This window comes from Mauremys mutica, chromosome 11 (assembly GCF_020497125.1).
Source record: "Mauremys mutica isolate MM-2020 ecotype Southern chromosome 11, ASM2049712v1, whole genome shotgun sequence".
Taxonomy (NCBI): domain Eukaryota; kingdom Metazoa; phylum Chordata; order Testudines; family Geoemydidae; genus Mauremys; species Mauremys mutica.
The window spans coordinates 37,800,920-37,828,636 of record NC_059082.1 but is presented as its reverse complement, the minus strand read 5'-3'; the positions used below and the strand labels follow the sequence as shown (position 1 = coordinate 37,828,636).

At 48.4% G+C, this 27,717-nt stretch overlaps 1 protein-coding gene and 1 long non-coding RNA gene across 8 annotated transcripts in view; one reads left to right on the top strand and one right to left on the bottom strand.

The window, feature by feature from the left end:
- The window catches only part of SIN3A (SIN3 transcription regulator family member A), a 68,956-nt gene extending 62,188 nt beyond the window's left edge, over nucleotides 1–6,768 (bottom strand). For 2 of the 7 annotated variants that reach the window (XM_044979562.1, XM_044979563.1), the window contains exon 1: nucleotides 257–639. The gene's annotated coding sequence lies outside the window, so the exon portion shown is untranslated. Of the gene's footprint in view, nucleotides 1–256; nucleotides 640–730; nucleotides 747–4,162; nucleotides 4,179–4,497; nucleotides 4,515–6,749 lie in introns of those variants that run through there. The other 5 variants (XM_044979569.1, XM_044979567.1, XM_044979568.1 and 2 more) reach the window with 5 other exon arrangements.
- Nucleotides 6,769–6,920: 152 nt separating this feature from the next.
- Nucleotides 6,921–26,377, top strand: LOC123343939. The gene is made up of 3 exons (XR_006572407.1): nucleotides 6,921–7,221; nucleotides 21,250–21,579; nucleotides 24,184–26,377. It is a non-coding gene; the product is annotated as an uncharacterized LOC123343939 (long non-coding RNA).
- The last annotated feature ends 1,340 nt before the right edge of the window (nucleotides 26,378–27,717 follow it).

Sequence of the window (27,717 nt, the reverse complement as noted above, 5' to 3'; positions counted from 1 at the left end):
TCTGCACCCGGGGGCTGCCTGTGTCCAGCGCACGCGGGAGCCCGCTGTAGGGAACCGCCCGCTCGCTGGGGCAGGGAACCCCCGGGGAGACGCAACCTGGAAGGCTGCTCTCGCTCCCCTCCCCCGGTGGCGCCCGAAGCGCGCGGGCCACCGGCGCGAGTCCCCGCCCCATACGGAGAGCGAGAAGGGAAAGGAGCGACCCGCCCCCCGCGGCGCCCGGCGGGACTGTCACACCGCCCGACCCCTCGGCGCTCACCTCAAAGCCTCCCCTGTGCCCAGGGGGATCGCGCCCCGCCGGAGCTGTCCGGGCGCCTTCTCCTCACGCGGGGGCGGCCCTCGGGCCCCTCCTCCCGCCGCTGGCGGGGTCGGCGGCGGGTGCTCCCGCCCCGGCTACTCGAGAGGGACGGTCCCTGGCGGTGTCGGGCTGTGGGAGGGCGCCCCGGCCCCGGCGGCTGCTCCGGGCGGGGTGGGGGGTCCCCGGGCCCCTCCTCCTCTTCCCGGCGAGGGCGGCGGCTGCTCAGCTCGGGCAGTGGAGGGGGTGAGGGGCGGCTGGGCCTGGGCGGATACGAGGGATGGTCGGCTCCGGTGGGGGGGGGGTAAAATGGAGTAACCGTCTCTCGGCGGCCGCCGCCGAGCGCTGCCCGCTTCTCTGTTCCCCGGGAAATCCCGCCCCTCCCCGGCCCGGGGGGAGACCCCCGCGCTTCCATTGGGTACATTGCCTGCCACTCACCGCCTCTCCCAATCACAGCGCAGTGCCCACCTCCATCTCCCGCCCCTATTGGACACAACCCCCAGGAAGGGGATGTGAAGGGGGGGACCGAGGAAAAATGTCCGTATAGGAAACAAGCCCCGCCCAGTCCCGCCTCCACTCCCCTCTCATTGAATGCCGCCTACAGGAACCGGTCAACGATTGGATTAGGTGGACGTCGGTTCAAACCTAGACTCCCCCTATCTCAGGCTCCGCCCCCGGCCACTAGGAAGCTCCGCCCCCTCTCTAGAGAGCCCTTTTGTGGAATGTTTACATCTGCAAGTGGATCCAGATTCGTGCCCCTGCAAATCCGCCCACAATCCCGGGGGCAGCAGCTACTGCCTTGGGTTCACTGCATGCCCTGTACCCGCACCCATGTTGCTTCAGCGTGTGGCCCCAGCACGTGCACTAACACTGTTCAATGCACGGGTGCAACAAGCTGCAGCAGCACGGGCGCCAGTTCTGTCCAACTCTACACGCTGCAGCGGCGGTACGCCCAGTATCGTTAGCGCACGCTGCATGGGTGCAACAAGATTCAGCCGCACGGCTAGTAGCCCAGTTTAATACACGCAGGTACCAAACTTGAGCAGCTATGCGCTCGCTCCGGTAATAAATCAATGCAACAAGTTGCATGAGGTCAATCATACTATCCAGCTTCAAGATGATCTGTGAGGTATTGCTCCGCTTGCATACAATTTAAACTGGGGTGAAACCTCTTGGATACTGCCCTCTAGGAAGCAAGGTAATTAGTTTCCTTCTACTTCTGTTTGAAACTTGCAGCAACTTTACAGGAAGTAACGAGTGAAATCATACACCAAAACAGGCACTACTTAAGAACACCTTTTTTAAACAATACCAAAGCTGTACGCGGTGGTCGCATCGCATTAAACCACGAACCCTGGATTTGGAATCCAACCGCAAACTACCGGTCACCTATTGAGCAATTTGAGCACATTTTAGAGCAGAGCTACTCCAAACGGAAGCAGATGGGGAAGGTAGATTTCTATTCCAATATAAAGTTCAGGTATGTTTTTACACTCACATGGAAAAAAAAGCTGCCATAGGATTAAACAGGTGTCATTGTCCCTCTAGTCAGAAAGCTTTTTCCTCAAAGTTTCTGCGAGGAAGCATTACTTTGTTTCAAAGAACAGACAGGCCCATAAGGCAGACAAACAACAACAAAAAATAAAGCATGCATTTATTTACAAAAAAGCACTCTGAAGTTGCATGACCCCATCGCTAAATAACTGCGATGGAAATCCAAGTCTTAGATCACTTTTAGCTACCACAGTGACTGTGCTTTATTAATTCCACACAGGAATTTCTGTGTATTTCTGTCACCGCTGACTTCTGGAACACTGATCAACTGCCCTAGAGGCTTCTCCAAGCCAGGAACATGTACAGTTCTCATCCTCAATACTTCCTTACTACAGAAGTCAGTGACACAGTGTATCCATTCAATACAAGCCCAATGCTTCCAAGGGAGAGGTGGATAGTCAAAATAAATCCCTAGCAGTGTAAATCACAAATGAGTGCTTGGCATTTAATAACTGTCACCATGCAGATAACAAATGAACGATACCTTCTGGTGGTACCCTAATGAAACTGTATTATTGCCTCCCGCCAACCAAAGGCCAATACCATTACACACACTTTCTATTCCAAGCCTTAAAACTGTCCAGAAACCTTATCTGAAAGTATATTTTGTACCTCAGATACAGTCAAGAGTACACAGAGACCTTAACACCTCCCTGACTAGAAGAGCCTAGGCATGCGACAGTCAAGGCAAAGCAGCACACAGGTCTTAAACATATGGATGATGCTATTTTAAAGATTTGGTTCTATACCTCTGCTCTGTGTTGCCCACACAACTCCTTTCTCTCCCCTGGTGTAAAAAGGGGCAATATCTGGATCACTTGGAGATTGTCCCTCACCTTCCACTTATAACCCTGCTAATTATAGTACTGGGTGGCAGGATGCTGCCTGTTGCTGCAGTTTCAAACAAACGAACTTTCTGATTCATATGTCGAGGCATGATTGTAATTAAAATAAAAAGGTGAGCAGGTTATGCATCGCCCTGCCAGCTCAGAAATCCTCAAGTGCCAGCACCCCTCGCTCACACAGTCTCTTTAGTGCATGTACACACACACACAAACAGTGAGAGCTACTATTAAACCCTCTTTAGCTTCCTCCAACAGACACACCCCCAGCTAGCTAGCAGCAGCTTTGGAGCAGACCTACAGGCTTTAGTTTTAAAATATCTTCCAACATGACAGAACTTGTAGTTCTGAATTAAGAGAGAGACTTCAATGATGCTTCACATCTTTTTAGGAGTCTGAGCCTAGTAAAAGCAGTGAGGGAAGGAATCGATTTCTCTGCATTGGACTGTCCCACCTAGGGTTACCAGATATCCTGATTTTATAGGGACAGTCCTGATTTTTTGGTCTTTCTCTCATATAAGCTATTACCCCCCATCCCCATCCCGATTTTTCACATTTGCTGTCTGGTCACCCTAGTCCCACCATTCAGAGCAAGTCATTCATAGCAAAAAACTGGGATGATTTACTCCTTTGCCTCCCCCCTTTAGTGCCTGGAGTAACCCGGTACCCCTTTTTCTACGTGTTAACTTTCCCTGAAAGCATACGAGCGGTTAAGGCTCCACCCCCACTATAAAGCAAAGCACGACACCACTAGGGTAAAACAGGGTTTAAGGGAAAATCCACGTACTGTACTGCAGATTACACACAATTTCCACGTTTCAGGACATAGAAGTACATGGTAGTAAAGACAAACAACACGCACGCAGAGCTCCCTCTCTCTGTACTCCTCGTTGACTACACAGTACAGGATTTGTAGCTAACCGGAGGGCAGATACATTGTAAGATCCACAGCCAAAGAGCTTTACAGCCCCCTAAACTGAAATCAACCCAGCAGTCTGCTTGCGACCGAGGCTCATTTATCCAGGGACTGGGGGGAATCACAGCAAGGGAGTAGCTAGTACGCGGTCAAGACACGAAAGGGTGCGGACACCCACTGGCAAAACGTTTGGAGAAAGCCATCCTCTTTCCCATACGCTGGCCTGAGGAGAGCTGGGGCCGGTGTGCCAAACTTTGGGCCACGCTCTTTACCTTCAGGATAGATCTCAGAGAAGGGGAAAAGTAAAAATATGCCTCCACGGGGCAGTCCAAACGTTCTGGCGCCAGGCTGGACTTGGAAGGAGCGAAAAGAAATTGGGAAAAGGTGGGGGAGGTTCTCTCATTACTAACCCCCCCGCCAAAAAAACCCCAAACCAAGCTCGATGTATGTTGCTCCTTGCTCTTAACCTCAATTTTTCACCTCGTGGGCGTACTATGCGGCGGGGGGAGAGGGGGGCGAAGAGACACGCAAGCGAGTGAGCTGTAGTATTTCAGATACCCAGCCAGGTAGATTCCGTAGAGTCACCGAGTTAAATCTCCGGAGTGAACCAAGGCTGGATTTCTGCTGTCTCCCGCTAAAAACAACAACAACCATGCGACACGGGGAAGGAAACAGGGCCGCCAAGTGCTTTTGCTGCCAAGCAGTAAGACCAGAGAGTGAAGCTAGGATGACTCTCCCGCCTCCTCTCCCCCCCCCCCCCCCGGAAGCTGGAAGAGAAGGGGGCTGGCCTGTGACTCTACAGCGGTGCGGGAGAGAGCTCCCTCCGAAAATATCCTAAGCAGTCACCCCTGCCTTTGCCCGGGGGGGGGGGGATTTTATTACGAAAGAGGCACCTTAGCAGGTGGTCCCCTGCCCCAGCGGGAGGGCTTGTCGGGGGTGGGGAGATTGCCTCTCGCTATTCCTTTGCCGGAAAGATCTGACTGATCTCTGGGCGAATCCTTTTGTCCCTAAGCCCTCCCAGCATTGACCGCGCAGCTTCACTTCCGGGATGGCTACGCCCCACGTGGGGCGGATCTATTACACGTGGGGGGGGGGGATGGGGAATGACACCGGACCTGCCTTCTCCCTCTCCCCCATTCTCCCTCTCTTGGAGGCAGAAGGGGGCGGATCAATGCTTTCATTTCTACCAATCAGCTCCAAGGAGATGAAAACATTCCTCCTCCCTCTTCCCGACGGAATTAGGGAGTCCTTTACCATTTGGGGCGGGAGACCAACCTGAAATACAGCCAGGTCTTCTGATAGGCGGGGCCATTTGGAAACCCTAGCCAATAAAGCACAAGGGGTGGGGCTAATTCTTCTACCCAGGAAGGGCTAATCCCGCCCTATGACTGTACATAGCGAGGAAAGGGGCGGGGGGAGGACTGTGTGAGTGTGTGTACTGCGTATTCACTCAGCCTCATGCAGTAGGCACTACGGGCAGGCTACGCCGCTTGCATAGCTGAGGTTGAAAACAGCAGTATCCCTCCTGCACGAAAGGGGGAAAGCGACTCAGGCTGGCAGGATTCCGGAGTGGATTTCCCCCGGTGGGGTCTCCTCTAGGCTGGAGAGAGAGAAGAGGTAGAATCCCTTCCACCCTCCCTAATCCACGCCTTGTAAATTGTAACATGAACCCTCCTTCGCTTTCCAGCCCGCTGCTCCCGCCCCCTCCCAGAACCCAGCCTTGCTGGCGGCGCGCGGCCTCACTTCGCTAGCGCTATAACGAGCTCAAGGAAGCCCCTTTCGTCCCTCGGGCAGCGAGTCCACCAGGGAAAGGGCCAGCCCGCCATGGTAGCTAACTCCATGCAGATCAGTCCAACACCCTAAACCCTCGTCCCTGGCTCCCGCAACTGATGGACGCCCCCTCTGCAGTGTTTCCCTTCCCCGGGTCAGAACCATACCAACTCGACACCCCCCCCCGTCTCCGACCTTCACAGTTCCTTTGCTTCTTTAAACTATTTTGATCCGCTCTGCAAGAAAGCGGCCAGAACCACCGGCTTGCGGGAAAAAAGGGGCCAGCGGAGGTAGCCCAACCCCAGGGCTGTCCATCTTTCCCTCCCACCGGCATAGGAGGCGGGGTGGAGACTAGAGATGCAACTCCATGTTTGCAAAGGGAATCAGGTTCAATCAGTTGGGAGAGGAGAGCTCGATGGATCGAGACCAGGAGGAAGGCGGCCGCTCCGGTTTGGGTCGCAAAGTGGGCTCCGTACACGGCAGGTAGCAAGCGTTGGGTAACTGAACGTTCGCGCGTCAACAGGGGTTCGGCGCTAGAACGTTCACCCGGTACCTGGCTACTTTGCGTTCGGAAATGGAACGCTACGGCGGCTGCTAGAGGCCCCACTCCATTCAGCGGGGCTCCGGCGAGGATTGTTTTGGTGTGAATTTAAAAATAATCACACAGCTGCCGGTTTAGAGAGAGAGAAACTAGAGCTGCAGTCCGTGCCCCCCTGCCGGCGGCTGCCTCTTGGCAGATCCATTCACACGCCTCCGCCCAACAAGTTTCACGTAAAGAAGCACAAATCTACGGGTTCCGATTCCGCCCTCTCTGCTAGTAAGACATCCGGCCTTGGGATTTGTAAACTAGATCCACGCTCCGGCAGCGCCTGCAAAACCCTGCACCGAGCCGAGCTGCAAAAGCCACCCCCTGCACCCCAAAATCTACTCAGTAAACTCCTAAACCTCCTCTCGGGACCTTGACCCGCAGCGCAGCTTTGTTTTTGCCAAGCAAAATAAGGGGCGGGGGGAAGTGAAGTGTCCCTGCTCCTCCTCTTCTCCCCCAAACTGCATGGATCCCAGCGCGATGTTAAACAAACACAACCAGTACGCATATCACCCGGCCAAATGCCTGCTCTTCCTCGGATCTCCGTGCAGGGACGGGGAGGGAGAGCGAGGGTAAAGCAAAACCCAGGGGAAAAACTGCTTTTAATTTCTCCCCGCCTCCTCAACGGACCCGACTGCTCACTCCCTCTCCCCCCCTGATTAACAACAGCTCCGCCTACCACCCCTTTTCTCTCCTCTGGTTCTGGCCCGATTTGAAACGGGTGACCTTAACTACCCCCCCCCCCAGCCCAAAATATTGGGGACTAAATTGAAAGCAGCTGTTACATACCCTCAAAGCCCAGGCGAGGAGTCCTGAATGGATGGGAACACCCTCCAAACGGGATTGGCCTCTAGCTGAAACTCGTCACTTCAATCCCACCCACCAGGGGAGGGACGGCTGGATCCAAACCTGCAACCCAGGACACGCCCTCCCCTCTTCCCCAAAACACGCAGGGCAGGGCTTTGTGCAAAAGTGGAGTTAGGCTGCTGATCAGCCATTTATGTACATTAAACTTACGGCTGCACGTCGGGGACTGAAGTGAGCTCTCACACGCTGGGGCTTGCATTAGCTTCGGTTTCCATCTGCCTAGCTGCACTTTAAGCACTTTCTGAACCTCTACCTGTTACAGTGTTAGGAGCACAAAAGCAAAGTTGGGCTGAACGCCACAGAGCCAGTCCTAGGGCCATGGGAGCGATGCGGTTGTGCTAAGACGCCCCCCTTGGCAGCCCAACTCCAGGGCAGGGGACACAGCAGCAGCACCGTAAGTGATTCTTTTCTAATAATAATAATAATTAACACTGTGCCTTGTCCTGGTAGCTTCCATCCAACCATTAACTCCTGTAGCACCATCATCCTGCTTGTATAGCGTCTTATCTCTAAGGTTCTCAGGACAGTTTACAAACATGCAAGATTAACCCTTGCAACAGGTCTGGGAGGTAGGTATTACCCCCATAGTATAGGTAGGGAAACTGAGGCACAGAGGGTAAGTGATTTGCCTGAGGGCTGTGGTAGACTGGGGAGTAGAACTCTGATCTCCTGAGTCTCAGTCCTCTACTTTAAGCAGCTATACCAGCCACACACACTTCATCAAACAGAGAACATCATATGGGTGAGAAGGGCAAGACCCTTGTCAGTGGACCGAGAGCACAGGAACCTCTTTTGGAAGAGCAGTAGGAACCATTTAGAGAAGGGGTGAGTGCCAGGAAGGAGCACTCTCTCCCCACTATTGTTGTATGTAAATGTGTAGGAATTCTTATTTTTTGTATTATTGTAGCACCTAGCCGCCCTAGTCATAGACCAGAACCCCATTGTCCTAGGTGCTGTACAAACCCAGAACAAAAAGATGGGCCCTACCTCAAAGATCTTACAATCTGTATATAAAACAAGAGAAAACAGATGGATACAGGCAGATGGGCAGAGAACAGGGAAACAATGACACACGACTGGCCCTGAACACCAGTAGACACTTGTATCCTGGGACCTGATGCTCTGTTCTTACAATCTAAGGGAAAATCTGGGTGGGATTGAATTATCGCAATTAATCACACTGTTAAACAATAATAGAATACCATTTATTTAAATGTTTTTGGATGTTTTCTACATCTTCAAATATATTGATTTCAATTATAACACAAAGTGTACAGTGCTCACTTTATATTATTTTTATTACAAATATTTGCATTGTAAAAAAACCAAAAGAAATAGTATTTTCAATTCACCTCATACAAGTACTGTAGTGCAATCTCTTTATCATGAAAGTTGAATTTACAAATGTCAAATTACATACAAAAAATTAACTGTATTCAAAAATAAAACAACATAAAACTTTAGAACCTACAAGTCCACTCAGTCCTAGTCCAGCCAATCACTCAGACAAACAAGTTTGGTTTCATTTGCAGGAAATAATGGTCCCCGCTTCTTGTTTACGTCACCTGAAAGTGAGAACAGGCGTTCGCGTGGCACTGTTGTAACTGGCGTCGCAAGATATTTACGTGCCAGATGTGCGAAAGATTCATATGTCCCTTCACGCTTCAACCACCATTCCAGAAGATATGCATCCATGCTGATGATGGGTTCTGCTTGATAACGATCCAAAGCAGAGCGGACCGATGCACGTTCATTTTCATCATCTGAGTCAGATGCCACCAGCAGAAGGTTGATTTTCTTTTTTGGTGGTTTGGGATCTGTAGTTTCCGCATCTGAGTGTTGCTCTTTTAAGACTTCTGAAAGCATGCGCCACACCTCGTCCCGCTGAGATTTTGTACGGCACTAAAGATTCTTAAACCGTGGGGCTAGTGCTGTAGCTATTTTTAGAAATCTCACATTGGTACCTTCTTTGCATTTTGTCAAATCTGCAGTGACGGTGTTCGTAAATCAAACAACATGTGCTGGGTCATCATCCGAGACTGCTATAACATGAAATATATGGCAGAATGCAGGTAAAACAGAGCAGGGGACATTCAATTCTCCTCCAAGGAGTTCAGTCACAAATTTAATTAACACACTTTTTTTTTTTTAACAAACATCGTCAGCATGGAAGCATGTCCTCTGGGATGGTGGCCGAAGCATGAAGGGGGCTATGAGGTCCAGATACATGCCCTGATCGTGGGAGCCCTGGGCTCGTGGGAGCCCCACAACGAGCCAGTTCTGAGAGCGTGCGGAGTTGGTCGATGCTACGCCCAGCTCATAAGACAGCTCATGGTGTCCAACACCATCAGGTGGTCCAGAGACATTTATACGGAACACATCACAGGACACTGTCAATACCACACTGAGTAATTGAGACCGCCAACCAGAGAAATAACCCACTTCCTTCCCTGACGAACCAAGGGATGCACCCCACCCATGTACTCACTCGCTACACCGATACTGACTTGGACTCCTTATACAGTCCAGATGTACAGTACCTTCCCTCTTAGCTTGTGTATATTTAATTTTAAACATTAACTTTAATAAAAATTTTATATCTGGCACATAAATACCTTGCAATGCCGGCTACAAAAGTGCCATGCAGACACCTGTTCTCACTTTCAGGTGACATTGTAAATAAAAAGCAGGCAGCAGTATCTCCCGTAAATGTAAACAATCTTGATTGTCTTAGCGATTGGCTGAACAAGAAGTAGGACTGAGTGGACTTGTAGGCTCTAAAGTTTTACATTGTTTGTTTTTGAGTGCAGTTATGTAACAAAAAAAATCTACATTTGTAAGTTACACTTTCACGATAGAGATTGCACTACAGTACATGTATGAGGTAAATTGAAAAATACTGTTTCTATTGTTTATCATTTTTACAGTGAAAATATTCGTAATAAAAATAATATAAAATGAGCACTGTACACTTTGGATTCTGTGTTTGTAATAGAAATCAATATATTTGAAAATGTAGAAAAACATCCAAAATATTTAATAAATTTCAATTGGTATTCTATTGTTTAACAGTGCGATTAACCACAATTAATTTTTTTAATTGTAGTTAATTTGAGTTAATCACGTGAGTTAACTGCAATTAATCGACAGCCATAGTAATATCTTTTATTAGACCAACTTCTGTGGGTGAGAAAGACCAAGCTTTTGGAAGTTTGAAAACTTGTCTCTCTCACCCACAGAAGTTGGTTCAATAAAAGATATTCCCTCACCCACCTTGTCTGTCTAACATCCTGGGACTGACATGGCTACAACAACACTGAATACAAGTATTTACATTGAGTGAGAAAGATCATCTACCATAATCCTAATGTGACAGCTCACCTATGCAGTTGAAGCCACATCACCATTCACTGGTAAACAGCAGGTCTACTCAGCTAGGACGATTCCTAAGAGAGATTCAAGTACATTTCAATGGCTCTAAGCAATGGGTAAGTGGCCTGCCTGACCCATTACAAAACTGCAACCTGGTTTTCTGCACCTGTGCTACCACCAGTAACTGCAAATTTAGATCAGGCACATTAGTGGTGAAAAACAAGCAAATCTCCAGACCTGTCAGTGTCCAAAGTTTGCACATACACTATTGGTTCCACTGGTGTAGAAAAATGGGTAGCAATGATCTAAGCGTAAATGGGTCTGTAGCTCACTTAGGGCCTGATCCTGTATGATGCTGAGTACCCTTAGATCCCATTTACATCAATGGGAATCGAGGGTGCTTGGCACCTCCAGGAGTTCAGCACCTTACAGGATGAAGCCCTTAAGTGGCATACCTGGTGGTACCTGTAAACTAGTTGACATGTGTGAGTTAGCATCTGCTAATGTGAATCTATCCTTAGCCAGTCGTTTGTTCATTTCACATTGTTCTCCTGCTCTGTTGTTGTTGTTTTTTTAAAAGTTTTCGAACACTCCTTGTTTGTAAAGGGAGGTAATAAAAGAGAATCTCTCTCATCACTATTTGCTGCTTTGAAACACAGCCAGGACGTCTGACTTCTAAAGCTCAGGTTTTGACACAAGGAACGTGGCACTAATGTCTGAAACTAATTCAGTTTCTCCATCTGTAACATTGGACGATAATTCTTAGTGTCTCACAAGGGTGTAGGGCAGTGGTTCTCAAACTTTTGTATTGGTGACTCCTTTCACACAGCAAGCCTATAAGTGTGACTCCCCCCAATAAATTAAAAACTTTTTTTTATATTTAACACTGTTATAAATGCTGGAGGCGAAGCGGGGCTTGGGTTGGAGGCTGACAGCTCACAACCCCCCTCCCCCCAAGTAATAACCTTGTGACCCCCTGAGGGGGTCACAACCCCCAGTTTGAGAACCCCTGCTGTAGGGAGTGTTAATGAATTACCAGTTAAAGTGCTTTGAAGATGAGAAGCACATCTGTGCTAATGAATTATTATTAGAGCAGTGTGTATACAGACAAAACTCACTGGTCTGGATCCTGCAGTAAATTTTGCAGAGGTAGACCATATGGAGTTTGTTGCAAGATCGGGGCCAAAGTTTGTATCCAATAGCTGTAGACATTTTCATACCTTTTTGGGTTTGCTTTGTTCAAACATTACCTAGATTGTAAGCAGTTGGGGCAGAGGCCATCACTTTATTCTGTGTTTGTGCAGCATCTAGTGCAGTAGGTCTTGGTCCAGGAGTAGGGCTCCTGAGAACTACATATGATATTAATAATAGGGTACAGAATCAAGGTTTACCAGCACAGGCACTCATGGAAACTGTCTCAAGATCGCATGTTCAAACAGTCGCCAAAAGAAAAAGTACGAATGACTTTCTGCAAGCGTTTGCGGATCAGAAGAGTTGCATTCAATCAGAGAACAGAAACAGGACCATGTGACTAATGTTACCAATTGCTCCAAGGCAATGCATCAGATATTTAAATAGCAAGTAACTCAGCAAACAAAATTAATTGAATAATTTTGCGCAGCAGTTACATTTAAGACATTTGTGGCCACATCTACCCTACAGAGCCTTTGCCGTCATAGCTTCCTAGTGTAGACACAGGGTACGCAAATCAAAGGAGTTTTTCTGCAAGTGTAGCAACACTACCTCTCCGCACACCATTAGCAGCCTCCTTCTGCAGCCTAGATGCGTCTCCACTGAGGGTTTTGCCGGCATAACTGTCTCCGTGGGGGAGTATTTTTTTACATCCCTGATATAGTTATGTCAGGATAAGTTTTAAGTGTAGACCAGACCTGTGACCTTTTTCAAGTGTTCCACATACAGGAAAAAGGCAAAATTAATCAAGCCGGGGGGGGAATTTTTCAACAACACAAATAGGAACTCCCTTTTTTGCATTTGCAAATCCTCTTCTAACTGGTTAGTTAAGAATTGCTTGTTCAGCTCTAATTACTGTTATGATCTTGGATAGTCAGGACAGTTGCTCACTTGGAATTTTAATCACTTCGGGGTGACCAGATCTAGTTTTATGGGGCTATGCCAGGGACCCAGACAGTTAAACTAGAAGCTTGACCTGGTTTTAGTGTAATGAGATGGGTAAGTGATCAGCCAGCCAACTACCTCCATTCAGAAGAAGCTCCTGCCTCCCTTCTTCCCCCTCCACATTCTGGGCCATGAGTTGTCTCTGTGTTGGGGCGAGTAGTTCACCACATGCCTGTCTCCCTCTGATGGAAGTCTGAGTGGAGCAGTGCCCAGGAATTCTAAGGCAATAGGGCTGAACTTGCCCTCTTAAAAATGTGTGTGAAGTTTTTGCACCTGCAATGATTTGCAGTAGTTAAATGATGACTGGTATTGCAGGTAAAAGTCATCCAGTTGAACTCATAGTTAGTCATAATGCCTGAGTTTTGCACTGGCTATTTATTTGCAAGGGTAAAACAAACAACAACAAAAATGCAAGCAGCTAGTTTGGAAACACATATTGCAATGGTTAACAAGGAGGCTATGCCACGTGGATGTTTTTCTAAAAGACATGCTGTAGGAATTAGTTTGGAGAAATTCTCTGGCTTGTGTGAGACAGGAGGTCAGACTAAATCACAGTGGTCCCATCTTGCCTTGGAGTCTATGAATCTATAAACCTACCACCACAGTAAGAACAACACTCACAACATCGACACCCCATCAACACAAGAACTGAGCCAGAAAAACCCTGAAACCAACCAAGTAAGCACAGTGTTTATTCTAAAAGGGGAAAGGAGCCAGAGACTCAAAGAAATCCGCTAGGGACTTCACTATTGCTGATAGCCCTGCCCGGAGGCAACTTTATGGACTCTGGCTATTAGGCCACACAGCCACACCCAGAGGGGTGTCTCCATCGACTCAGGCAGCTAGACCTGGCTGCCGGCAAACCCAGTGGATGATTGATGACTCTGCCCATTAGGCCTTACTGCCCTGTAGACCCAGGATATCTCTATTGACTTTGGCCATCAGGCCTTCCTGCCTTGCAAACCCCGGGGTACCCCTATGGAGTCTGGACGCTAGGCCTTGTGGCCCGGCAGAGAAGTGCTATCCTCCTTTCCGCCCCTGGACGTGGGTCATGTGACTAGTGCCCTGTGGAGCAAGGTGATTCCATAGACTCCAGCCAGTGGGCCTTAAAGCCCTGGGGATCAGGGCATCTCTATGGACTCCTGCCCTTAGGTCTTACAGCCTGGAGACTAAGGGCAGCTTGAAGGATGGGGTGAACTCACCCTGCACTGAACGGGGTCTTCCCCACCCTGTCACAGGGCCAGTGTTAACTTTAAGCCCCCTTGGCATGCCTTATAATCTAGGGTCATTCAAGACCCTGCCACGACAGAATATATCCCTGTATTCTCATCCTACACACTATTGTAATATCTTTGTACAAAGTATGCCTTGTAAGGTATCATTTAAAATAATAAACTTTATTTCATTAAAGGAATAACAAACATAATATATTTGTACTGTCCAGGAGAGGGCTAGGCACTGCAGAACATACATTCTGGGGGAAGATTTGGGATGGGGGGGTGCTGGGGTCACCCTGCAGCATAAGGCTGGTGAGAGCCAAGGTGTGGCTGGGTGGCTGCAGCACACACAGACATAGCTGGGATTGACTTACATTCTGGAGGTTGTTTGTAAACAGTCCAGCTTAGAGGCTACAGCAGCAAGGCAGTGTAAAAGGGCACCCCAGGTTACAGGTGACACAACTACTCATTAGTCTGTATTGTGCCCCGGTATGTCACACCCACATAGCGCCCCCACTGCAGTAAGTTAGAGCAGCCTTGAGGCTGCTCTAATTACACACTACTTGCCAATGTCCCCTGTGGGCCGAAGGAAGCAGAGAATGACTGTAGGGCAGTGCACTTTGGATCATGCGCCTGAAGCACCCATGATGTGTTCCCTGCACCAGAGGACTGAGAGCAGGGCCAATGTACAGCCCTTGCACCAGCTCTGCATGGGCTGGGGATGCTCCATGCATAACTGGTGTTCTCAGGGGGCTGGTTACACCCACTTTACGGTGCTTTGTTCTTCCGGAGTGGGGTAAACTTAGAGCAGCTGAGAAACAGTGTGTGTGAGAGACATCTGACTATTCTAGGTACATTTCTGGGGTGACAATATCCCTAAATCAGAGAAAGATAAAGGTTTATGGGTGGGGGTGCTTTTGTGCTGCTTTATAATGTATTATAAATATCTGAAAGGGGAATTATTTTTTAAGGTTCCCCCACCCAGAAACACCAAGACTGTCAGGTTTTGTCTTCCCTGTTTCGGTCAAGGTCTCTCCAGTGCTTTAACTGGGCTGAAAAAAGTCTGTCCGGGGGATGGGATCTATCATAATGTGGGAACAGCAGCTTTGGTGAGACAGTGCTTAAAAAGCCCACCCTTCAGTTACCTGACTTGACTTTTTTTTTTTTGGATATGCTTTCCCCATGCCCCTTCTCCCTCCACCTCCCCCACCCCAGCACAAGCGCACACATTTTAAGCACTGGATTTCCCTCTGAGGGCCCAGAAATGTGGATTGGGATCCCCCTCTGTTCTTACCTGCAGGGGTAGAGGTGTCAAGTCCCTACCATGAGAGCTTTCCTTCCAGTTGTTGGTAGGCATCAGGTGACAAAGAAAGAGGCATGATGGTCGAAGGTGATGAGTACCCACAATTTCCATTGAGTTCAGTTAGTGTGGTGGGTGCTCAGCACCTCTGGAAATCAGGCCCAATGAGTAAACACGACTTCCTCCTCCAGGTCAGTTTCATTTAGTTCTCTAGTCATCCAGAGAGAAATTCCAGGAAAAATAATTTATTTTTTTTTAAGGCAGAAAAATAATTCAGGCCTCTTCATTCAACACAATGAAGCAAAAAAAAAAAAAAAAGGTCACGCACCCACGTCACCTTTAAGGAGAAATTATGTCACCTTCCCCTCCATCTCAGTGTTCGTAAAGTCTGCAGACGGACATGCAATTATCAGACAAAAAGCTGGAGTCTCTACATTTAAGGATCAATGAACACATCAGAAGGCCCCATGAGGAGCTAACAAAACATGAGTAATTAGGACAGAAGGATCAGGAACTGTCTCCAGGAAAATTAGTTTCATTGCAAGACCAGGAGGCTTAAATTACAGTGATAGTTTGAAGGTTCTCTAGTAAGGCTGGTAAAAGAGAATATATTCATATAACAGGTTTGATCTCACTCCCATGTAATTCACTGAGTTTTGCCGTTGACTTCAGTAAAAGAAAGGGCAATCCGGAAATGCTAAATAAAATAAAATATACCTTCTGGCAATTCAATATTAAGGTGGAGAAAGTAAGCACTCCAAAATCAGGATATTTCAAAACACGCAGGACTTAATTCTGCTGTCTTGTGCAAACTCTATGTTGTACAGTATATGTTAATAACAACTAAGACATGAGGAGTTACACATTGCAAGGAATAGAGGGATGAAAAATAACGTCTCTATTCTCAGCAGTGTGGCTGAGGTCATGTTGCGAGCTCATCCCTAACTTTTGGGATGTCCTAAATTTGGCGCACACTGTTGTTCAGCCTTGACTGGGCATTAGCACATCCTTTGGATCAATTTTCCCAATGTTTTTAATTTAAAGTTAGAATAGCTCAGCTCTCAGAGTTTACAAGCTTTTAAATTCATTTATTGTCAGCTTGCTGCTTTCTTGAACTCAGCCATTCCTGATGTAGGCCTCTCAAGCCCAGCCCCCCTTGGCTGTGAACAGATAGCATCCCTGGACCAGATTCTCAGCTTCACCCTGAAGAGAGCCACCTTTCCACTCCCTCAGTCCCAGGGCAGTCCAAGGCCAAACTGGCCCTTGGTGTGATTTAGCGCAGCCAATGTCAGGCTGTCCCACAGGTGTGGCTGCCCCAGCCAGGGACCACTAGAGAGCTGTGTTCTACCCTATATCCAACACACTGCGAGTCCTCTGCCTCTCTGGTATGACCACTACATGGAGAGAGGGATGAATGGAGGTACAGAGCTATGCTGGCTCTGCACTGGGCAGTACTGTCAGAGCAGGGAGGGGACAGAGTAATTGGCCCTATGCTTCTGAGATCTCCTCTGAGATCTCACACCCGGTAATCTGCATGAGAAAAATGACTTTGCTAATAACAGATGGCAAATCTTCTGCCAATAGCTGGGGTTCATCCTCTCCCATCAAGTCCTCTAGACAGGTTCCCAAAGTGCATATATCTGAAAAGAGGAAGAGACATTGATCATTGCTAAGCAAATTCAGTTGATCACATTTATCAGCCAAGCAAAACCTGTATAACATGCCAAATCATCCCTTCCATAATCCCTTTATTGGTCTCTCCTCTGAGCAATAAAAATCTATAACCATGAGCAGAATGGTGATTATTAAGATGAGAAGCAGCGTGGTCTATTGGATAGGGCACTAGACTGAGATTCAAGACACCTGGGTTAGGGTGACCAGATATCCCAATTTTATAGGGAGAGTCCTGATATTCGGGGCTTTGTCTTACAGAGGTGTCTATTACCCCCCACACCCTCGGTTCCAATTTTTCATACTACTTGTGTGTTCACCCTAATCTGGGTTCTGTTCCTGATTCTGAACTGCTGTGTGAGCATGGGCAAGTCTCTTACCCCTCTTCCATCTCTTGGCTGTTTGGACTATAAAGGAATCTCACATTATATGTTTGTACTGCACCTCCTAGCACAATGGAGCTCGGATCTTGGCATTACCACAGTGCAAACAATAACTAATGATTTTGTCTTTTAAGAGTAAATGTAAAACATTGCCGGAGATTGGAGGAAAAGTCCAATCCAATGTTTTTAAATTTAGTTCTTAATGACAATTGTCTTTTCTTGGCTTGTGTTTAATGAGCAATATCCAGGGAAATGCACTCTGTTTGGAGCCCTTGAGAAAGAATTCTTACTACCGCTAATTATTTTGCAACCAAAGGTGTACTAGGCCCTGGAACAGAACAGAGAACATTGCTTTCAGACAGAGGCTGAGGATGGTTTCCAAAGCCATGTGAGGGAGTTAGGAGCCAGCTCCCATCCCATATCCAGGGGATCTGGCTCCTTTGAGAATCCCAGTGGAAAATCCAGTCCATGTTTGACAAAACAAGGATCTGCGCCTGATCCAACAGGACTCAGGGCTGGTTAGTACCTGCCAGTATCAAGGTCTTCGTAGGCTCAGTCTGTGACCCTGGATGCTCAGAGAGTTCCACTTTCGTTTTAAATATAGCAGCAAAAAGAATAAGTGAGTCCCCTTGTCAGGGGTTCTCCTTCAGCCCAGTGCTATTCCAGTACATCCTGCTTGCTGAGCTGGGCTTGATACAGAGGCGCCTGGCCTGGAGGAGAAAAGGGGAAGGAGTCCTTCCCCTAGGCCTTGGAGTGGCAGGCTGGTGCTACCATGGTCCTGATTCCTAGCTCTCCACATAACAGCAGATCCACCAGCCCTGCCAACGCTCTTCCTCTGATCTGCCTCCAAGCCCTGCTGTGCAAGGGTGGGCCGGGAGCTTCTTTGGATCTGGGCTGGAGGGCGTGTGGCCTCCTCCAGTGTTTTTCACCATGTGCCATGGAGCCATATTGTTCGTACTGGATCTGGGGCTCTACCCAGCCTCGCAGCAAGGCCCAGTATTCACGGCACCCACATGTGACGAACGTGGAGCTTCCTCGTCCTTGTTCCCAGCCAACCTCCTATGCCTTACCCTGCCTCTTTAAATGCAGCTCCAGAGAGAGGGGTCTGATGGGGCTTCTCAGGAACTTGCTGTTGCCTTCAGCAGTCTCTAGGGGCTTTAGGCCAGCGGCCTCCAAAGCAGAGACGTGGTAATCAGGGCTCACCTGCAATCAGGAGCTGTACACAGCTCTGGTACATCTGCCCCAAGTGGCCAGCTTAATCAGGACGGGGACTGCAAAGTGAAGTTTGAGGATGGAAAGGAACAACTTCTAGAGCCACTAGAGCTGGCAGGTGCGTCTAGCAGGTCATCTAGCCCAAACCCTCCTGGCAGGGTTGATTTCATTGTCCCTAAACCAGCTGTAATAATGAGGCATCTGGTCTGATCTCCAGGGTCAGCGATTCCACAGCCCCCCGGACAGCTCGTTACATCACTGAGCTACCCTCCCAGTTAGACCATTTTGTTCTCTTTAATATTAAGCTTCATTCCCCCATGCTGCCCCTGAAGCTCATTGCTGCTTGTTCTGCCCTGTTGACTAATGAGAATAATTGGCCCCTCTCCTCGTTAGAACGTCCCTTTATGTAGCTGTAGACAATTATCGAATTTCCCTTCTGTCGTCTAGACTCTAGGCTGAGCCTGCTCAGTTCTCATCACCTCTCCCACAGGGGCCAGTTTCCAAATCTCCAGCCATTCCTGCTGATCACCTCTGACTCTCCGTCCAATTTGTCTGTCTTTTTCCAGATGTGGTGCCTAACAAATGCTGAACAGGATACTCCACTGGAGGCCTGATCAGCACTGAATAGAGATGATTACATTGCTTATTTGACACACAACTATTAAATCAACCCAACGTAGCATTTGCTTTTTATGCAGCTGTATTGCATTGTGGGGTCATTCTGTTTATCATTCTCCCTCCTCCCTAGATCCTATGCTGTGTAAGTTCTTAGAGTGACCATGCTCATTACCGCAGTATGTGAGCACCTTCCAATAGAGAATTACGTACTGTGAGTACCTCTGCTGTGCGTGCAGTGGAGTGTCTGGTTTCGGTAGGATAATTTTTGTTTTTCTTTTCATTTAAATACAGGTGTTGCTGTGTATTTATAGTAGAGAAGACAAGGCCAAGGAAACGTATTTAGCACTGAGTGGAAGGCGATGAGGTTTGGGATAGTCCTTAGTTCCTGGGGCAGGTTGTTCTACAGTCTTGGCCAGGCCCTGACAAAAGTTCTCTCTCCTCACAGAGGAGCTTTGCTGAGAGTCCCCTTGTGCCAGAGAAGCAGTTGTCACCCCCTATCTTAGTCCCAGGGCTTTAGGCTGGCTTTTAGATGCCATGGGCCCATGAAGAGCCTTAATGATAAGGACTGGGACTTTGATTTGATATTCTATGGGACAGGTTTGACGTGCCCATAGCAGCTCGTATTGCCGAGGAGACCTAGTGCAGCAGTCGGTACTAGCTGGAGTTTCCAAAGTGCTGCAGGCTTCATGCCCAAGTACATCGCATGGCTGTAGTCTGGCCAAGAGGTGACAATGGGGTGAATAACTGAGACCAGGTTATCAGCTGCCAGAAAGGGACATGGTGGAGATGGAGATGGCAGAGAGCGTTACCTGTGGAGACTGCAATGCAAGAGCTTAGCATCAGCAAGGAATCCAGAGCACTCCCACACTGGAAGCTAAGTGACCAAAATGGAAGAGAACACGTCCGTTATTGGCTGTGTTGACTTTAGCAGGAGGAGCACCGGTCAGACGCTATTTACTTTATAACATCTGTGATCCTCAGAGTCTTACGCATCAGTCAGTCAGAGAATTGGATTTTCTTGCCAGTGGCATTTTAGAACTGCCCTGACACCTTTCACCCCTCCCACTCTGGGATTCACTCCTACTGGGGCTTTCAGCTCCATTGGCTCCAGTCCTTTTGCAGGACTGTCTCATGCAGCCAAATCTCTGCCCCTCTCAAGCACAGATGATGCTTCTCAGTGTGTGTCTAAAATGCAGCAATTCTCGCTGTCTAGGCTGCACCGTCTAGGCTGCAGCTGAGCAAACACTTCAGTGGCTGGCACTGCCCTGTTTGTTTCAAAGGGACAGCATTCACACGTGAGCCTCTGGTTAGATGAGATCCTCCTCCTCCCCAGAATCAGTTATTTCATAATGATGCTGCTGATTATTATTTGCATTTCAACTGCCTCCAACAGAGAGGAGGGCCCCACTGTGCTAAGTGCGGTACAAACACACAGTAAGGACAGTCCCTTCCCTGGAGAGCTTGCTGTCTAAATGGACAAGACAGAGGGTGGGAGGGGAAACTGAGGCACAAAGCCCAGGAAGTGATTTGCTCATGGTCATGCAGCAGAGCAGTGGCAGAACTAGAACCTAGGTCTCCCAAAGCCCAGTTCAGTGCCCTGTCCACTGGCCCATGCAGCCACGTGCTCAGATAGTAAAGAGGGGTGTTGAGCTGCCTGAATGCTGTGCTCACCAGCTCTGCCAGCAGCCAGCCAGGACTAGATAGACACACTGCCTGCTCAGCTGAGGACTATGCTTTGGATGGCAGGCCTGCTCCCACTTCTCAACCTGGCAAGAGAAAGGACACAAGTGGGTGTCATGCTCTGTTACGACAGGGCTCAACACCGGGGCTCCCCAGGCCCGGCCCCTGGAAGCGCATTAGAATGGCCTGCTAGAACCCCGCTGACAGTCCACCTGTTCCGATGTGGTGGGCATGGCTGCTGTGCTAGACCCCTCAGCTGCAGCTGCGCTTTTTATCTCCTCTTACCGTCTGTAGCACTTTGTACATGCTGGGACCAAGGCGCCCTCCATTACATGCAGCCTCCCCCGCTCTCTGGCCACCGTTGCGGTTTGGCTCTGTCCTGGCTGTTTGCGGCTGCTCCTTCAGTTTTAGTGACCCCTGCAAATTGGACCAGGCTGGAATTAATCCCCAGGCAACACATGAAGCCAGGGGCTAGAGGGGTGCTTAGTTTTACTGAACCTGGACTGGCGATAAGCCGCCTCTGGCCACCCTACCAGTTCTGGAGTGAAGCTCAACTAGCAAGGAGAACCACAGAGGTGTAATTGCCATGATAGGAACAGCTCCGCAGACCAGCTAGATGTGCTCAATAGACCTCTGCCAGTCTGCAGCCTCGTTTGCAAATCCACCCTCACTGGGATGGAAAGAGACTCCCCTGCCTCCACACCCCCCAATCGCCCCTCATGGGGAAAATCCATTGCATTCAGCCCCTGCGGGGGAGACGGAAAGAAATACAATTTGTCTAGGCCCGTATCAGCACATAGATTGATGGCTGCATCATCTTCTCTCTTTCACAGACTAATGCCCTCCGGCCCCTCTTACCCAGTCAGATTGCTTCCTGGTTTGGGGTTCTAACTGCGTCACCCGCTTCTTGGTATCCCTCCACTGGCTCCCCCTTCTCCACTGCATTCAACACAACCTCCCTGGAGGGAGCGACAGCATGCCCTAGGGCGTGGAGCAGCGGACGGCCTCGGGAGAGCTGGATTCTATTCCCAGCTCTACTCCTGGGCGACCTTGGGCCGGTCGCTTCCCATCGCCACACCTCACTTTCCTCAGCAGTAAAAGGGAAGCAGTGACCCTACCTGCCTTTGAGGAGCACTTTGAGATCTGCTGCTGAGAAGTGCTAGGTAAGAGCCAGGTATTCTCGTGATTTCACTGCTGAGGCCCTTCAGAGCCTGCCTATCGTCTCGTACATGCCATCACGAAGTCACCTCCTGCCTCCATCCTGCCAATGATGATAGCCGTTCTCACGCATCAGTCTGCCCACACGTGTTTTTGCCCTTTCTCCAGCATGGAAGGAGCTCCTCAAAAGTCCACAGCCACCGCACTGTCCTCATTAAGGCTCCTTTCTGCGGGGATGCTTACAAAACACTCTAGGCAGCCGGTGTGCAATGACCACTGCTAATCATGCTGATTGCAATTGGCTCACCGTCCACTCAGGCTTCCCCCAGGCACTTGTATCCACCTACTATACCCTCCTGTCATGTCCTCCCTACAATAAGCTCTTTGGGGCAGGAATTCTTTATGTGCAGCCTGTCCTTGCATAACAGGGTGCTGCTCCCAATTTACAGCCCCCAAGGCAAATGATATGATGCAACCAGTCTGCAAACTTTGCCAATCAGAGTAGAGAAGGAGGATGTAACTTCATGTGCAGCGGGAGTCAAAAAAGCAAACAGAATGTTGGGAATCATTAGGAAAGGGATAGATAATAAGACAGAAAATATCCTATTGCCTCTATATAAATCCATGTACGCCACATCTTGAATACTGCCTGCAGATCTGGTCAACCCATCTCAAAAAAAGATATATTGGAATTGGAAAAGGCTCAGAAAAGGGCAACAAAATTATTAGGGGTATGGAGCGACTTCCATATGCGTAGAGATTAATAAGACTGGGACTTTTCAGCTTGGAAAAGAAACAACTAAGGGGGGATATGATAGAGGTCTATAAAATCATGGCTGGTGTGGAGAAAATAAATAAGGAAGTGTTATTTACTCCTTCTCATAACATAAGAACCAGGGGTCACCCAAGGAAATTAATAGGCAGCAGGTTTAAAACAAAAGGAAGTATTTATTCACACAACGCACAGTCAACCTGTGGAACTCTTTGGCAGGGGATGTTGTGAAGGCCAAGACTATAACAGGGTTCAAAAAAGAACTAGATAAGTTCATGGAGGATAGGTCCATCAATGGCTGTTAGCCAGGATGGACAGGGATGATGTCCCTAGCCTCTGCCAGAAGCTGGGAATGGGTGACAGGGAATGGATCACTTGATGATTACCTGTTCTGTTCATTCCCTCCAGGGCACCTGTCAGAAGACAGGATACTGGGCTAGATGGACCTTTGATCTGACCCAGTGTGGCCATTCTTATGTTCTGGGAATGCTGCCTATCACAGGGGAAGGTTTAACTGATTAGATACATGAATCTTATCAATGCGTGAGATGCACCTATCACAGCCTCCAGGGATAAGTCTAGATGGAATCCCTCCAAGCTCTGAAGGAGATTCTCTTCTTCTCTGTTCCTGCTCCCAGTAAACTGCTGCACCCAAGTGCAACAGACTGTGATCGGAGTTCAACTGAACGTCGCCATGAGGATGTGCCTCTGACTAGTCCATCACCCTGATAATGGTGGATTTTGGAACCCTCCAGAACTGGGGCATTCGGTGGCAGCCATGAGACTGTCTCATTCATTCTCCTGCCAATACCACAGCTTGTGTCCACCCCTACCAAACATCTGACAATAAAACCTGGCCAGGGCCATGGACGTGATCCCCTCTCCTCCACGCACACACCTAAAATACAACTCGTAGTCCTGGGTGGAGGGGATTAACCATTTAATCATTAATGTGTTTTATTAAAAATTAAAAGTACAATTTTATAAGTGGAATAATAACTTATTCCAGAGTGCGCCACTGTACTCCTCTCACAAGGCGCGCAAATGTTTTTAGGACCACAAACTGTTACTTCATATGACTGTATTGCCATGTGGGCATATAATGGATACAAGATATTACATGGAACAAGTGGAGAGAGCACATTTGTAAAGAAGTTAGTCGGGTCCCTTTGCAACATCATGGCTGCTCTGAGTGTGCAGCTTTCACCATGTGCCCCTCTCAGCGATTGCTGCTTCATTGGTCCATCAACTCCTGGCTTACACGTTCTTTAGGGCACAGCTGGATATATCTATTTGGGCAGGTCCATTTTGAAGGCTGTCCTGGCATCCTAGGAAGCTCCAGCTCTCAAAATAAGTGTTCAGTAGCTCAGCAAATGCATCGTACCTACTGATAAAGGAGTTTCCCACCCATACAGGTGCAGATCAGTGAATTGTATTATTTCACCAGACTATATTAAATACATGGTGGAATTCTGCTGCTCATGAGTTCTGGGGATTGGGGAGGGCTGCTGGGAATCCACAGAGTCAAGCTTCTACAGGGAGTTTATCCCCCAAAGCTGGTGGAGATTTTATTTGAGTAATTAAATCATGCAATGTTTGGCCCTCGGGTTGGCACAGCTGCTGCAAACCGGGGAGGATGCTGCACCAGCCCTTCCAGCCATCCCAACACTTCCATACACAAGCCTCCAAGAGGCTGCACAGCGATGCTCCCACTTAGGCTCCATCTCACTTGATAGGGATCAACCCTGTTGCCTTTTCTTCAGTTCAACTTCAGAACTGACTACCCCCTTCCTGCTCCAAGCCGTCCTCTGGCTCACCAGGGTTCATTCTTTTCCAGGTGGAGCAGAGCGGAATCAGCAGAGCCGCGTGATGCATATTTCCAGCAGCCTTAGAGTGGGGTCACTCTCTGAGTCTGGGAGAAAGGGCACTGTGCTGCCACGCCGTCGCTTGTGTCTATACATTCAACAGTGCCAGTCCCGCTGCTAACAGGGAGAGAGGTGTGTGTCTGCCACAAGGGAGGCAAAAGGATGCATTTCACGGCAGGAAGGATTATAGTCATGACAGGTCTTTTTTAGCGCAAGGAAAGCCCAATCCTACAGCAGTTGTAGTCAGCAGGTCTGCAATGTGCAAACAGCTGCATGGCAACTGCTGCGTTACCTCTGGCATCACAACAATCAGCTGTTCAGCGCTGTCTCGCAATCAGAGGGCTAGATCCTGCCTTTGACTGCCAGGGCCAGTTACTAGGGGCAAAGCACGACAGGAACATTTTCTCCCCATCACCAGCAAGGCAGAATTCCTACAAGAGGGAGTGGCTGATTGGCAAGTTACTGATAAGAACTGCTGGAAAGGGGGCGTGGCCAAGAGCCCATCTGGTAAGCACGCACGCTGGTGTCACATGCTAGCCAGAAGTGCACACTGCTCATTTTAAAGAAAAGACAAAGCGCAGGAGTGCGTGACCTGCCCTGGCAGGACGGGTCCTGTAACCACTGCATAACCAGCCCTGCCCTGTGGCCTCCTGCCCTCACCAACAAGGGCAGCTGGCAAGGAGAAAACCCCAACGTTTCACTCCCATTCTGCACACCTTATGAAATCAGCAGGCAGGAGGGATCAATCAGCACAGGTGCTCTCGTGAAGACAACGTTTCCTTGCTCCCATGCATTGTATGGAGAGAAAGAACCATCTAGCTCACTGGCAACCTTTCCAGAAGCAGGGGCTAAAGGGAGCCGGGGTCAGCCAAGTGGAAGCAAAGAGAAGGGGGAAATAGATTGGCTTTGATGGGGTGCCCATCAAGCCATGGTATGCGGCAGGAGGCTCTCAGGAGGCGTTTGGTAAAATTCTTGAAATGAATTGGAAGGAAGGTTAGGGTGATTTCCCTGCCTCTGACATTTTGCCCCGTCCCTGTCCATCTTCTCTGCAGCACGTGCACTGGGACGCAGGGCTTATTACTGGCTAGGAAAGCCTGTTGTTGGGCCCCTGGGTTAAGATATTGGCAGTCAGTCACTGCCATGACACCTCTGGATTTCTGGCTAACGTCCTGTGGTCTGAACACTGCATGGAAAGCGCTAAGGCCCAACATGACTCTGTATCTTACAGACACCTCCAGTCACTCATGCTTCACTCTTGTGCTGATCACAATGTGATCAAAACAGATCTCTCTCGCTAGCCACTTAGCTCGCAGGCACCCATCTAATTTCCTCTCTAGGGGCTTTATTCTGCCTTTAGCTACCATTGCATGTGCAGCTCCCACTGGCCTTATGGGGAATGGTGCTTGTATACAGAAGGGAAGAAAATGGCCCAGATGTTCAAAGTGTGCATGCTTCTGTCCATGTGCAATCCTTAGTGCACAAACACAAGGGATTTGCACACACCTGTGTGGGCACTCACTCCATGTGCGTTGCACAGGAACAAGTCGAACCCAAGCAAAATGGCTGTGCACTTCTGAAAATCTGGGCCTCCAGCCCAGCCTGTAGCCCAGTTCCTATCCCCGTGGGGCAAAAATAGCTTTCATCCAAATAACTACTGTGCACCTGCCACAGGCTACCTTCATACGGCATGCTTTTCCCCGTATGTGTCAGATATCTTAATCAGTCACCATTCTGCTTCCACTTCCTATGTCCCCAACCTCTCTGCTCCCCTTTGATCACCTCTAAAGGCCAGTTTGGAGATGTGCACCACTGGCAGAGACTACAAAAGCAGCTGCGGCAACTACAGGAAGGAGTGGCTATAAATCCAGAGAGCATCATAAAGAAGGGTGAGTTGTTGATTACACTTACAGACACAAAACATCAAGTAACGTCGCAGCTCCGTGCTTCAGTTTCCCCAAATGTAAAATTGGGATATCATACTAACCTCCTTTGTAAAGTGCTTGGAGATTTATGGATGAAAAGTGCTAAGTAAGAGCTATGTAGTATTTTTATTTGAACTTTTAATTTGTATGGCCACTGCCTTTAAGGGACAGTCTGAAGAATGGTGAGGGGTAAAGTTTTGCCATATTTACACCTTAGGAGACAGAAGTTTCTTCTCCCTTTAAATAAAATTCCTCACGTTAGTATAAAATTGAGATGTATGTTTTCCTTTTTTAAAGGCTTTGCAATAAAACGCAAGTTAAGAGACCTGAATAACACAGGGAGTCATATCAAGGGTACAGGCCATCTCGTTTGATCGCTTTTGTTCTGTTTATTTTTAAAGCTGTTCAGAACAGATCTATCTCCTGTAAAGCAACACCAACCTGAAATCCAGTCAGTTTCACACGGGGAGTTAAAAGCAGGCCTCTATACCTGCTTTGAGTCCTCTTCCCAAATTTTGTGGGTTTACAGTAGCGTTTTTACCTCCTCTGTTGCTGCAGGAGACCCTAACAAACAACAAGGGAAACTGACTATATGCAAAGCGCTACCACATGGAAAAAAATACAGACCCTTGTTCCTCTAATCTCTTTCTGTTACAGTAATCTCAGGTGTCACTTACAGCAACAGTGGGCTAAAGCTTTTTTAGAGAGTAGCATGATTTTAACCCACTGCATTTTGCTGCTGATGGTTTTTATGTTATAGACATAACCAATGACATTGGCTCTTTCATTACCTAGCTCAAAAAAAAAAGTATTTTGTTTGCTTTCATCTGCTTTGTGATGGTTATTATTTATGTAGCATCCAGAAATACGTGAGGCACCTCACCTCCAGATCGGAAACACGTTCATCTAGTAATTTAGATAATTTTTTCTTCAAGGTTCCCAAGACACAGACGAGGTTTTCACCTGCTGCTTATCCCCCAGCTGAAGTAAGAATGCTCCATTTGTGATGTTACATGTACTAGTTACAGAGAGGGTCATGCAAAGTGTGTGTGTGTGTGTGTGTGTGTGTGTGTGTGTAACTATTGGAGATTTGTAAACATCTTGGGGCAGAGCCCTGTTTTCTTACTATGTTTGTGAGATGCCTCGTGTATTTCGTTCTGGATGCTACATAAATAATAGCCATCAAAAGCAGCTGTTTTTCTTAAAGACCTGCTCTAGGAATTGTTTTGGGGAAGTCCTATGGCTTGTGTAAATACAAGAGGTCAGAAACAGTGGTCCCTTTTGGCTGTGGAATCTATGAATAAAACACTTTTTTGAGCTAGGTAATAAAAGAAACTCTTCAAGGGAGGAACCCCCTCTTTGGAAATATTCAGGTGGGGAGCATTAGTTACTTCCCAGGTCATTGTTCAAAATGTGCTAGGAGACTTTGGTTCTTTAAGGATCACAGAAGGATTTGCTGCAAGAGTTAGCTCCAGTTACCCCACCCAAGCTAGCCTAGCTCAAGTGAGAGCAGCCACACTGCAAAATGAACTGGAGTGACCCAGCATGATGAATTAGCAGCACGCGATTGCATTAGCCACGGAT